We start from the raw sequence: 12,595 nt of genomic DNA on the forward strand, positions 1-12,595 counted from the left end.
TTTGAATGTCACCTCATACATCAAAAGGCTGCAGGTCTAGCAATGAACAGACTGTCAAACTACAGCATGAAGGCAGAGGAGGGTGTGGGGTTGGGGGGTAGGAGGGGCGGGGTAAGAGATCAACTGAAGGACTTCTATGCATACATATAAGCATAACCAATGGACATAAGACACTGCAGGTAGGGGAGGCCAGGGGATTGTCAAGGGCAGGAACAAAAGGAGACATATGTAATACTCTTTGTAATACTTTAAGCAATAAAATAACTTAAAAAAATAAAATATTGGTCAAGTCTTTAAACAGTCAAAGTTGTATGTGCTTGTTTGAGAAAGCTAATATCCAATCTGTCAAGAAGACATGCTTAAAAATCCATCCTAATGAATAAAAGTCTCTATAGTGTTCTGCAGCTACATTTTCACTGAAAGCATTCTCTAAAGATGTCACTGGGTCAGCTTTTGAAGTACCAAGAGACCACTTGTTGTGAAACCTTCAGATATGATGACAATCAAACAATTGCATTTAATCATTTATGAGACTATAATATGACAGTTAGGATTAGGTTATGCTCTGATTGAAGCAAATGAAGAAAACTGTTTTGATCCCTTTAGAATTTCCTAGCAAAGTTAGAGCATAAATATAAAAGTGCTGGTGGACAAAATCCAGACTCTTTAAAATCTCTTATTTTATTTAAGGTTATTGGCTTAAATCATTGTATAGATTCTAGCTAGTATTTTAAGATCATGTTCCTATACCTTTCAACTCTTGGTTAGGAGTTATTACATGAAAGATTGCACATTTTTAAAAGAAGGATGAGGCACTATTTGTGGGAATGTAAGATGGAACCATTATTCAGGAATGCAACTGGCACTCTAAAGACTTAAAAATGTCCATAACTTTCATCAGTTATAAGACTTTATTCCTAAAAGCATAATTAGGGCATAAAAAATTTCCACTAAATGTATGCGCATCATGTCACTATTTGTGGAAATAAAATATTGAAAACAATTTCAGAAATACAACGATAGGGGACCGGTTAAAAAAACACCACCAATAAATGTCCATACAATGGGAGAGTATATAGCCACCAAAAATATGTTATAAGAGTACATTTATTGTTATCCTATATAATAAAAGGGTAATATGCAAATCAACCAAATGGCAGAATGACCGGTCTCTGTAACACGCACTGACCACCAGTGGGCAGATGCTCAATGAAGGAGCTGTCCCCTGGTGTTCAGTGCACTCCCACAGGGGGAGCACTGCTCAGCCAGAAGCCAGGCTCATGGCTCACGGCTGGAGAGCACAGCGGTGGTGGTGGGAGCCTCTCCCACCTCCACGGCAGCACTAAGGATGTGTGGCCAGCAGTCAGACATCCCCTGAGGGCTCCTGGACTGTGAGAGGGTGCAGGCTGGGCTGAAGGATCCTCTTCCCCCACCACAAGTGCATGAATCTCATGCATCAGGCCTCAAGTAGTTAGATACTCATGGGAAATCTTTAAAGAAAAAGATCATAAAAGTATTTACAGAGTAACACCATTCCTTAAAAATTATGTGCCTAAATATAAACAAAAACATTTGGGATAGAGATACATTAAAATATGAGTGCCAACTACTATTATAATTTATTTTTTTCTTATCTATATATTCCATCTTTTCTATACTGGACATGAATTCTTTTATAACAAGAAATTTGCAAACAAATGAGATGGGAAAGTAGCAAAACCAGGGACTAAAATATTCTTCTTCTTTATATGGAATTAAGGTCTACTCTTGACCTCTCTGGATACCTTGAGAGCTTTACGTGAAGTGCATTTCATAGAATAAGAACAGCCCTATCACTTCTGAAAACGTTCTTTCAGTTCTGAGCAGACATCCCCCTCGTCATCAATATCACTTTGGAGCTTGGTGTCATTCAGCTCCTTTGACTTATGTCAAAGAAGACTCTAAAATATCAATAGGCCCAAACAAGAAAACTCCACAGCCACCTAGCCTAGAATAATGCGACAAGGATACACTTGCTGAACACAGGGGTAGAAATAAGACAATGGGATCACTCCCTTCTCCAACCTTTTCACATCAAGTCATCTAACTTTGAGAGATTTCAATTATCTTTCAGAAGAGAGTCCTTGTTCTACTGCAAATAAATGGATTTTTTAAAATTTGGGTTCCCTGTTGACTTGTGTTTAATACTGGTATACCCAAAAGGAAACAATTTCCTTTCCTTGAAACCTCTTTCTAGGATCCTTAATGATCCTTAATGGTCACCTGCCAAATTTAGCTCTGGTGCCTCGCCACCATGTTTATTACTTCTCCATGCTATTGATGTGAGGCCCAATCTCATCTCCATTCAGAGTGCACAACAGCTGATGTCTTGATAAAAGGGGGAGTTAGTGAACCTATATGAAAAGAGCTAGGAGAACACACTGTACTGAAAGGAAGCATAGCTTCCTGGCTTATGGTACTAAAAGTACATTTATGCAAAAGAATCAATGGCCTTGGTCATACTACATCTATCTATCTATCTATCTATCTATCTATCTATCTATCTATCTATATAGGGCTAAGTGACCATTAGGACTGAATGACCGGAACTACCAGAACCACTGGTTGACCAGTCGCTATGATGCGCACTTACCACCAGGGGGGCATATGCTCAAAGCAGGAACTTCCCCTGGTGGTCAGTGCACTCCCATAGCCAACCTCCCATGGCCCCTTCCCCCGGCCAGCCAACCTCCCTCAGTCCCTCCCCCACCCTGGCCAACCTCCTGCAGCCCTACCCCCCACCCCCTGCTGGCCAACCTCCCATGGCCCCTTCCCTCCTCCCACTGTTGGCCAACCTTCCATGATTCCTCCCCCTGGGCCCGACCAGAGGTTGGGCGGGGGGGCTGGCAGGCCAACCTCCTGTGGTCCCTCCCCCTGGCTGGATGGCCCCCTGATAGGCCTCAATTGCTGACCAGGCCGACGGACCCCACCTGTGCACGAATTCATGCACCAGGCCTCTAATGCGAAATAAAAGGAGAGGAAGTACAAAGATGTTGGTCAAGAGACTGACTACTCATTAGAACCACTGGGAGAATTTCTTTGTTTTGTTTTGTTTTAAATACTGCTGCTGTCTGTACGTAAATGTTCTTGGCAGCATTATTCATAATAGCCAAAAACTTGAAACAACTCAACAATGGTAGAATAAATAATAAATAAATCAGAAATTGAGGTCTATTTATACAATGAAGTATTACACAGCACTAAAAATGGATGAATTGTGGCTACATCTCACAAATGCAATATTGAGGGAGAGGAAAGCCTGACACAAAAGAGATTTTGTTTTTATAAAAGCACAAAATCAGGCAAAACTAATCTACAGTATGAGAAATCAAGACAGTGCTTACCTCCATTGGGTTGTGAATGGATAGGAGTTTAAGAAAGCCTTGTTGGTGGTGATGTTCTATTTCTGTATGTAGGTACCAGTTATGTGGGTGTGCTCAGATGGTGAAAATTCTTTAAGTTATATACTTATGATATGTATATTTTTCTTGAAATGAGATACACTTCAATGAAATGTTTTATATTCAGATTCCTGGGCCCCAATGCAGATCTACTAAGATGGTTGGTTATATTTTTCCTGGAGTGTTCCAATGTGCAGTCAAGGTTGAGAATCACTGGACCAAAGGTCTACATCCAGTGGTGTGCTGGAGCCAGTCCCTGTTAGCTCATGAGAACCAGTTACATTTTTAGGATTTCTGCAAGCCTGTTAAAATAGGGTCTGTATTAAGAATGAAACTATGTAAAGTTTTGATTAAATAAAATGTACTAAAGGTACTAAATACTCAGAACTCATTATTTTACTGTTATCTAGATTTTTGTCGTTATTTATGCCCATTTTATCTGCATGGTGGAAATACTATATAGTGGTGTGCTACTGTCCCATCTCTTCCCAACTCCATGCTCAGTCAGAATGATAGCATGAAAGTGGCTATGGTGGGAGTATTTACACTACAGAAGTTAGCAACCACTACACAATAGCTTTACTGAACTGTTGACTGTCTTAAGAAAATGATTTAAAAAATTTTAATAATAGATACTAAATTTAAAAGTGTGTTATATGTGTAGCTGCTACATCGTGAATAGTACATTTAAGGAAATATCCTTATGGTGTATTAAAGCTATTATCTGGTTCAGCAAAGAAGTCATTCATATTTTTAATGAATGTATACAGTTCTGACATGTCTTTGTTATTTTAACTTTGTTTTACTCATTAACTTAAAGAAAACTATCAGCCAACATTTATATGGGAATTACACCTTTTCATCAATTGTATCCTAGATAGGCTTTGGATAGAAGTGTTCTACAAAAACCAACAAACATTCTGTGAAACCCAATGGGCTATCTGGAATCTACAATAAAGAATATTGTATATTTTATTATTATTATTTGTAATTGTATGCTACACATATTCTTCATGTCAGTAAAATTTATCAACTTATGTATGCACATAAATGCATTTTTTTTCCCCAGAGAGCTGGCTGATTTACCGGCACACCTCTGTCTACATTCCTCCCATGTTTAAGATTCCATGGCTCTCTATTATGATTTAAGAAACAAGCAAACAAAATAAGGTGGGAGTTGTAGGGCCTATAAGTAATGAGTTTTGGCATAAGATATAGTAACGATTATACTTTAGAGTCTCACTATTCAATCTGTGGTTCCCACACCAATAGCACTGGCATCAATAGGAAGCTTGTTAGAATAACCTTCGGTTTAACCCCCAGAACTCTTGAATCAGAATCTGCATTTTATCAAGGTGCCCAGGTGATCTGTATGCTGACAAGTTTGAGAAGCACTATCTATAACAGTGATGGCGAACCTTTTGAGCTCGGCGTGTCAGCATTTTGAAAAACCCTAATTTAACTCTGGTGGAATGTCACATATAGAAATTTTTTGATCTTTGCAACCATAGTAAAACAAAGATTTATATTTTTGATATTTATTTTATATATTTAAATGCCATTTAACAAAGAAAAGTCAACCAAAAAAATGAGTTCGTGTGTCACCTCTGACGCGCGTGTCATAGGTTCGCCATCACTGATATTAAAAATAAACTCATTGGTATGAACTGAAATTTATATAACCAATTTGAGACTAGTAATAAGGTTAGAGACAATCTAGTGATCAGTGATCTTTAAGCATCTAAAATCAGTCTAGCCACTTCACAGCCCTGGGGAAAATACACAATTGCTGCCCATAAGCCAGAAGAAAAGGACCTATATCTTGCAATATACATTTGTCAAATATTGAAAGGGAAACTGTGCCACTAAGAACATAAAGGCTATTCTAGGCCACTTGGATTATTAATTTAAGAAGGAGAAAAAATGTAAAAGACAGAGAAAAAAATCGCAATAGTAGCTTTCCTCCATGTACATGATGAATAGGACATGTTGCCCTAGACTTGGTTCCAAAATTGCAAAGCAGGGCAGCAAGTGCCACATGACAAAGTGTGGCAGCTGGGAGAGGAGTGTGATGAAACACTTCTTCCCAGAGATGTAATTTAGGCCAGGGTAGTTATCAAGTGCTGAGGGCGAAAGGGGGAAATTGTAGTGCTCATGCTTTTTCTATCAATATATCAGTCAGCAACACAGGACAGAAAGAAAAGAGAGGGCCAGTGCACAGACAACAGTCAGTGCTCAAGTTAATGGAAATGACAGTGGTAGGAAAGTGTCACATATTTTGAAATTGAAAGCAAAAATGTTCTACTGGCCATAATATTCTCTGGAAATATTTCTTAGCTATTTGGTTGAAAATATTGTAGTTGCTTCAAGCTGCACGGGTCTATGGGAAAACACGTTAGCTACTTAAAGAGTGTCTGGAAGGAAATGCGAGCCACCAATCTCCAAGAGGAACTTGGGATTAGCTGCAGCAGAAACCGGAACGGTAAAATAATTCAGGTAAACTCTGGCAACCCTAGAATGTGAAGAAAACAAATCAAATGTAATTGCGACTGGGCCACTGGTACCCAGAGAGACCGTCTTGTCTGTTTTTACCCAAGAAAAAAAGTTACTACAACCATCCTTGTGATATCAGAATTCAAATGACTTTAGTACATTTAGGGGTAAAATGATATCACTGCCCTAATGTGTTATAACATTTTCCCTTGAAATAATCTAGGAAGGCTAAGAAGAGAACTAACCCTTACTGGATGCCTACTATGTGCTCGACATGTGCAATTTCCTCATATCTTCATAAGCCTTTAGAGGAGGTGATATGGTCCCCATTTAGCAAAATGCGGTCCAAGGAAGTATTTCACCCATGTCATATAGTAAATAAAAATCTGGAGCTCCACAGACAACATTAAATAGCTCCTTACTTAATTAACACAGATTGCTCAACAAAGACAGCTTGGCAGGAATCAGGGTAAGGGGTTGTTATCTTCTGAATACGAGGAAAGGTTTTTTTCTATATTGGAGTTAATGAAGAGAAGTGAGGGACCTCCTAGTACACAACATATCTTTGTCACCCATTTCTGGATGTATCTTAGGTTTCAGATATATATATATATATCATACTGATAGCTGTAATACTGGCTAAGCTGGAGGGTTTGGAAGACTGGGCATTTTTCTGGACGTGTTATATAATAGAATTGAGCCCTGGGCTGGGACTTAGAAGCCTGGGTTCTGTTCCAGATGTGTCACTTATTAACTATGAGAGTGGGTAAGTTATACCACTTCTCTAGATGGCAGTTTTTTTTTTTACCTACATGAGGTTGGGTTAAGTATCCTTAAGAACTTTTCAGGATCCATGATTCAACCCTTTATGACTCAACTATTTAAGATAGAAACTTCCATCAAAATATATTAGAAATGACCTGAAGTATTAACAAATGTGTTGAGAAAAACCTCCCATGTGATTCAAATTACATTAAATTTAAAAAAAATCATATAAGAATAATTATTTACTCCCATACACTACCATTGGCAAGAGTAACCTGGAATAAAATGATTTAAAGTTTTGTTTTTATTTCTAGGTGTTCTTTAAAAATAAATATATATTCAAGTTCTTAGATCTGAGTGCAAATCCAAGCTCTACCTCCTATTAGCTCTTTGACTTAACATATCTGAGTTCCATCTTTTGCTTCTGTAAATTGAAATTTACAGAACCTGAGTTGTAATGTAGTAAAGTGCCTGGCATCTAGTAGGAGTATAACCAGTACTGTTATTCCAGATCATCAGGGATTGGAACTATGGTTGGGTAACAATTCAAAGGAAATTTTCCAGTGAAATGGAACCTGAGATGGTAAACTCATTAGCCCTGGGAACTTATCATGAACCATGTCTGTGCAACAAATTAACTCAGGTGCAGAATAGAAAAATGTAATTGCTCCTTCTGGACCTTTTAGCATCTCTTTCTTTTTTTAAAAAAACAAAATGTTCTAATTCACCTCTTAGTGGAGAAAACCTTCTCAAAGTCTTTGAAGACCAGAGTGTTCTTGGACATTTGGAAAGAGTACTGTTATACCCACATTTCATTTCAGTGTCTTACTTGTCCATTGCCCAATTTCTGCCCTATGTGCACAGGAACAAAGGATTCTAGAAAGAGGAGGAGGTGATTCACTTTGTTTAGATAATAAAAAACCAAACAATTCTCATGCTGACATATAAATGACCAATCTACACACACCCCATCCATTTGAGTGCCTGTCTCTGGATCACCCCATCAAAGCTTCCCCTTCCCCCATCTCCTGCTCCACTACTCCCACACTACCACTTCCTATCCCTTCCTACATACACTACTTTTTGTGAATTATTTTTTCTTCTCTCTCCAAGTTTTGTTTTGGTGTTGTGAGGTTGGTCAAAGCGTGGATGGCGAAAAGAAGATGAACATAAGAATCACATTCAAATCACCTGAATTCTTTGAACCAACCCCATTACATGAAGCCCAAGTGAGGCCTCCAAATAATGAAATTGAACTGCCTATTTTCTAAAAGGGAGAACAACAAAATGATTTTAAAAAATTATTCTGTTTTATACAAGAACATTTTCTGAACAAAAAACATAGTAAAATTTCAAATGTTTTCAGCCATGTTTTGAGATAAGTCAAGCACATTAACTAAAGTGTTCTGAAGTTAAGACAAAACAAAAAATGATTGCTAATTAAATTATCATTCGAGATATCACACAAATTCTAGCATCTCTTGCGGTACTAACACTATATGATTCAGAGCATAATTTTACTCTTTTTTTATTTAGATTATTTAATGAACTTAATTTTTTTTTATTGCTTAAAATATTACAAAGGGTATTACATATGTGTCCATTTTTCCCCTCCACCCTAGACAGTCCCCTAGCCTCCCCTATAATTATAGATTTGTAGTTGCTATGACCAAATGTTGATGCTGAGGTCTCAACCTGTAATGGGATCTTCCCAGTATAATAATGCTCTTATGATCTATTTTATAATGATACACTATATAACAACTTTTATAGGACAAAGCTGTTATGGAACATCTTTAATCACCCCTTAAATGCTTAAAAGGATATCTTAACTAATAAGCTTTTAGGGCTATTAGCTTGAGTTGGTAATATCAATACTTTAATAAAAGATGATATATTAAGGTTTTCTTTAGTAATTTGTTTCCATTTCTTTTATTACCCCTGTCTAAAAGGATTAACAACTGTAACCAATGATTTTTCAAAAAGTAGAGAAGAGTGGGGAAGAGAATACTATCAACCTAGGCAAAAACTAAAAATGTCTTACTTAATCTATAAATATTGGCTATTTCCAGAACTTTAGTTGGGATTTATCTATTATGTATCCAAATCCATTACATGGCATATTTCAGACAAATTGAAATTCCAAAAGGAATACAATACTTGCAAGCAACATGCCAAATTGCAATGCTTTCTCAAAGATGCTATGCAGATTCAAACACAAAAATCAGATTCAAATCACCTGAATTTCTAAACCAATCCCATTACATGAAGCCCAAGTGAGGCCTCCAAGTACAGTGGGGCCTTGACTTAAGAGTGTCCCTACTAACAAGTTTTTTGAGATACCAGCTGTCTCTCCACTGATTTTTTGCATTGCGTTGATAGAGAAATTTGAGTTGAGTGAGTGAGTGAGATCATGTGGTATTTATCTTTCTTTGACTGGCTTATTTCACTTAGCATAATGCTCTCCAGTTCCATCCATGCTGTTGCAAAAGGCAAGAGTTCCTTTTTTTTTTTTTTTTACTGCAGCATAGTAGTCCATTGTCTATATGTACCACAGTTTTCTAATCCACTCATCTGCTGATGGGTTAACGAGCTCCTTAACGAGCTCGGTCTCAGAACAATTAAACTCGTGAGTCAAGGCCCCACTGTAATGAGATTGAACTGCCTATTTTTTTTTTTACAATGCTTTTGAAGCAGTATCACCTTTGAGTCTGAGATAGTGTAATTTAGTGTTTCTAGATGACTGCAAAATCTCTCCCTGTTCGGTTGAAATTTTACATTCTATCTTTTCCTAAACTTTCACCCACTTGTCATCTGTCCATACAAAATATGTACTGGATATTTTCCCCCAAATGACAAAGTAATCCCACAGAGTGGAAAATGTTGAACTTGTCAATGTACCAATGACCCTCCATTTGGCCTTTTGGTATACATGTTCTTGATTCATTCCTAATTTTTTAAATACATGAATGTTTACAATCTTACTTGTTGGTAAGATCCTTAAGACCAGAGATCTCATGATAAAAACTTACTTAGATCTTTGACAGTCCCATGCCAGAAAGCAGACATGAATACCTATTATTCCACCATTTTACTCTAGATTCTAGAAAATGGAACTGATTTATTTTGTAACAGCTGTATGATATGAGCTGTAATTACCAAGTTATATTGGGCAATTCACTTAACTTTTCTTGGCCCCAGTTTCCCTATTGGAGAACAATTTTTTCAACTAGAGAATTAGATGTTAGAGTAAGATAGAACTTTTTTAAATCAATTCTATTTTTTTTCCACTGCCTAAAACTAGGAATTGAAATTATTATCTAACCTCTCCAAGCTTCCAATTCCTCACCTGTTGTTTGGGGAGCAAGAGAGTAATTCCACATCACGGGGAGTTTTTGTAGATGCAGAATGAGAACATAAATGCAAAGAATGCAGTGCCTTACCTTAACTTTGGTTCATGTTAAAAATGCCAACTATTATATTATCAAGTTTCTTCTAGCTCTAGAGTGCTGAGATTAGAATAGAAGTAAAACCTTATTTATCAAGCACCCCTAGATCTTCAGTATCCTCAGCTACTCAGGCACCACTTTTATCCCCCCACCCCAAATAAAAAAAAGTCTTATAAAGGACAAATTGATTCAAGGTCCATTTTATTCACAGAGTAAATAGAATAATTGTAATAATCATTGAAGTTATTATGTTAATAAATTATTCCATTAAAAATGACAAAGACAAATTGTTGTAAGACAAATTGACTAAGAAACCTGTTCTCAAATGCATGCTCAGAATTAGACACAAGATGTAATCTGTGGTCACGGGTTTGTACAAAGACACTAACCTGGCTTGCTGGATGTGAAGAACAAAACACTCTGCTTACAGCTGGACTTACCTACATAAAAGAGAGAAATACTGTATAAATCCTACTGCTTGCCAGGAGCACATGAAAAGCTACTAAAATTTTCAACATATGTTGTTTTCTCCCCCTGCCCCGCCCCCAAAAGGGGCAGAATCTGCTTTACTTTTGCTAGGTGCCAGTGTTAAAGTAGCACTTCTTTGGGTCAAAGAAATGTTATCCTAAAATAGCTAGGATAACATTTTGTAGCATTTGTTAAAATATATTTCTGAACACTGGGTATGTTACAAAAAAAGCATTTGGCCACAAACCCAAGGATAGGAACAAGGAAAAGCTTACAGACATTTTACAATACAAAAGTCATAAAGGCAGACATGCTATTCCTCAAAAATAACATTTTTAAGATAATATTATCATAAGAAAAGTCCAAGCGATTCTTTTTTTCTATTAAACTATATTTGAACAGTTAATAAGTTGTGTTATTGAGCCAATGACATTAAACTACCTGTGTTTCTATTTCCACCTCTTGAGCACACACCGACTTTTGTACTTCAATTTATACTACATTCAAAATTCTGGACAATAACAACCAATGGGCAAGTTTAGAAGAATACTGGCTGTGATTTTAGTGCTTCCTAATTATTTTTCAGTCTTCCGCATTGGATTGGACTGATTAAACCCTTTCCCACGAATATGTCCAAATATGATCCAGGAATCTCAGAGGAAACCTTGTTTAATGTAATAATTTACTGCCCACTCCACCTGCAGAGCAATATGCAGACGTTATTTACACTGAAAAGAACTCTTTGTTTATTTTCTAGCAACTAGAGGCTCTCTTCAGCATCTACAAAGTTACTGGAAACTAAATATAATTCCAAATTTATAAAGAGTTTTTTGTAAACATAGTGTATGTTTGGAAAGCCTAGAGCTTGTCTGAGATCAAACAAAAACAGACTATTGGCTATTTATATCTGCTGTTAGTGAGAGAAGGTATATGAAGATGCAAACTACTGATAACATTTTTGCAGTTTAGAGAGGATGCACAGTTCAGTGTAGAATATGCAACACAGCCTGGTTGGGGGTGGGAGAACCTCAAACTAGAGAAACCTCAGGTTGAGCATCTGGCTGGGGCCCAACAGAACTGTGCACGCGAACAGCCCAGGTTGGGAGAAGTTCAGAGTCAAGGCGACTCTTGGTCTTCTGAGACCTGAAGGTCTGGGTGCCTTTGTGTATATATCAACCTTCATGCATTTCCCCCCAGTAAATGTGTACAGTCAGCTCGACAGGCACAGCTTGTGTGCTGACGTGCAAAGCCAAGTCAAAACCCTGTGCTTGGCGCTCCCTTCTAACTTTCTGGCTTGTCCAAGTCTAAATATTGACACTGCTCCTCGGTTGAGATGTTTGATACTGCTGGGGGTAGACACGGCACAGCTGACAGTAGGATCTAGTGATATATTTTTACATCGCTGTGCCTTCCTCTCATTTCTTTCTTTGGAGAGGAGGTTGGGTTCCCTTGTCTGCACACTCCCCCCACCCCACCCCCACCCCCATTGTTCTCCCCGAAAGCTGAGCACAGGGAGACAAGGTAAGAGGTTTTGAAAGCCCCTCATGGCAGCTCCACTGTTGTCACAGCAACTCACAACAGACTCCATCGACAGGGGGTTGGGGGTGGGGAGTGCCAAACTGTGGGCTGACCCGTCAACTCTCCCGGGGGTGCAAGCGCCAAAAGGGCAAGCATATCCCCCTCTCGGGACCTCTGGCTCCCCACCACTGTCCTTCCAAGGAAAAGAGCCCTCCTGTCGGCGCGGCACCACCCCCTCCCTGGCGCAGCCAGCCTTCTAAGGGTGCCTGTTGTTCATTTCCTCAGCTCCAAGTTAGGGGTGCGGCTGTGCGGGCGCTCCTAGAAATCTCTCGTTTGCCTCGGATGTGAGGGTTCCCGGCCTCGCGGAGAAACGAGGGCGGCTCCTCTGGCATCTCGGTCCCACAACTCTCTCTTGGGACGCGGCTTACCGCGTGGCGCGGCCCGGGGACCCCCGCACGCCAC

General features: G+C 38.6%; 1 protein-coding gene across 9 annotated transcripts in view; it reads right to left on the reverse strand.

Moving 5' to 3' along the window:
• Positions 1–12,595, reverse strand: part of RHOBTB1 (Rho-related BTB domain containing 1) — a 115,444-nt gene that overhangs the window by 51,348 nt on the left and 51,501 nt on the right. For 6 of the 9 annotated variants that reach the window (XM_015561085.1, XM_015561088.1, XM_015561084.1 and 3 more), the window contains one exon: positions 10,537–10,587. The exons of 2 other annotated variants lie outside the window; for them this stretch is intronic. The gene's annotated coding sequence lies outside the window, so the exon portion shown is untranslated. Of the gene's footprint in view, positions 1–3,383; positions 3,718–10,536; positions 10,588–12,595 lie in introns of those variants that run through there. One more of the 9 variants, XM_006759372.2, reaches the window with a different exon arrangement.

This window comes from Myotis davidii, unplaced genomic scaffold, assembly GCF_000327345.1.
Source record: "Myotis davidii unplaced genomic scaffold, ASM32734v1 scaffold655, whole genome shotgun sequence".
NCBI classification, from domain to species: Eukaryota; Metazoa; Chordata; class Mammalia; order Chiroptera; family Vespertilionidae; genus Myotis; species Myotis davidii.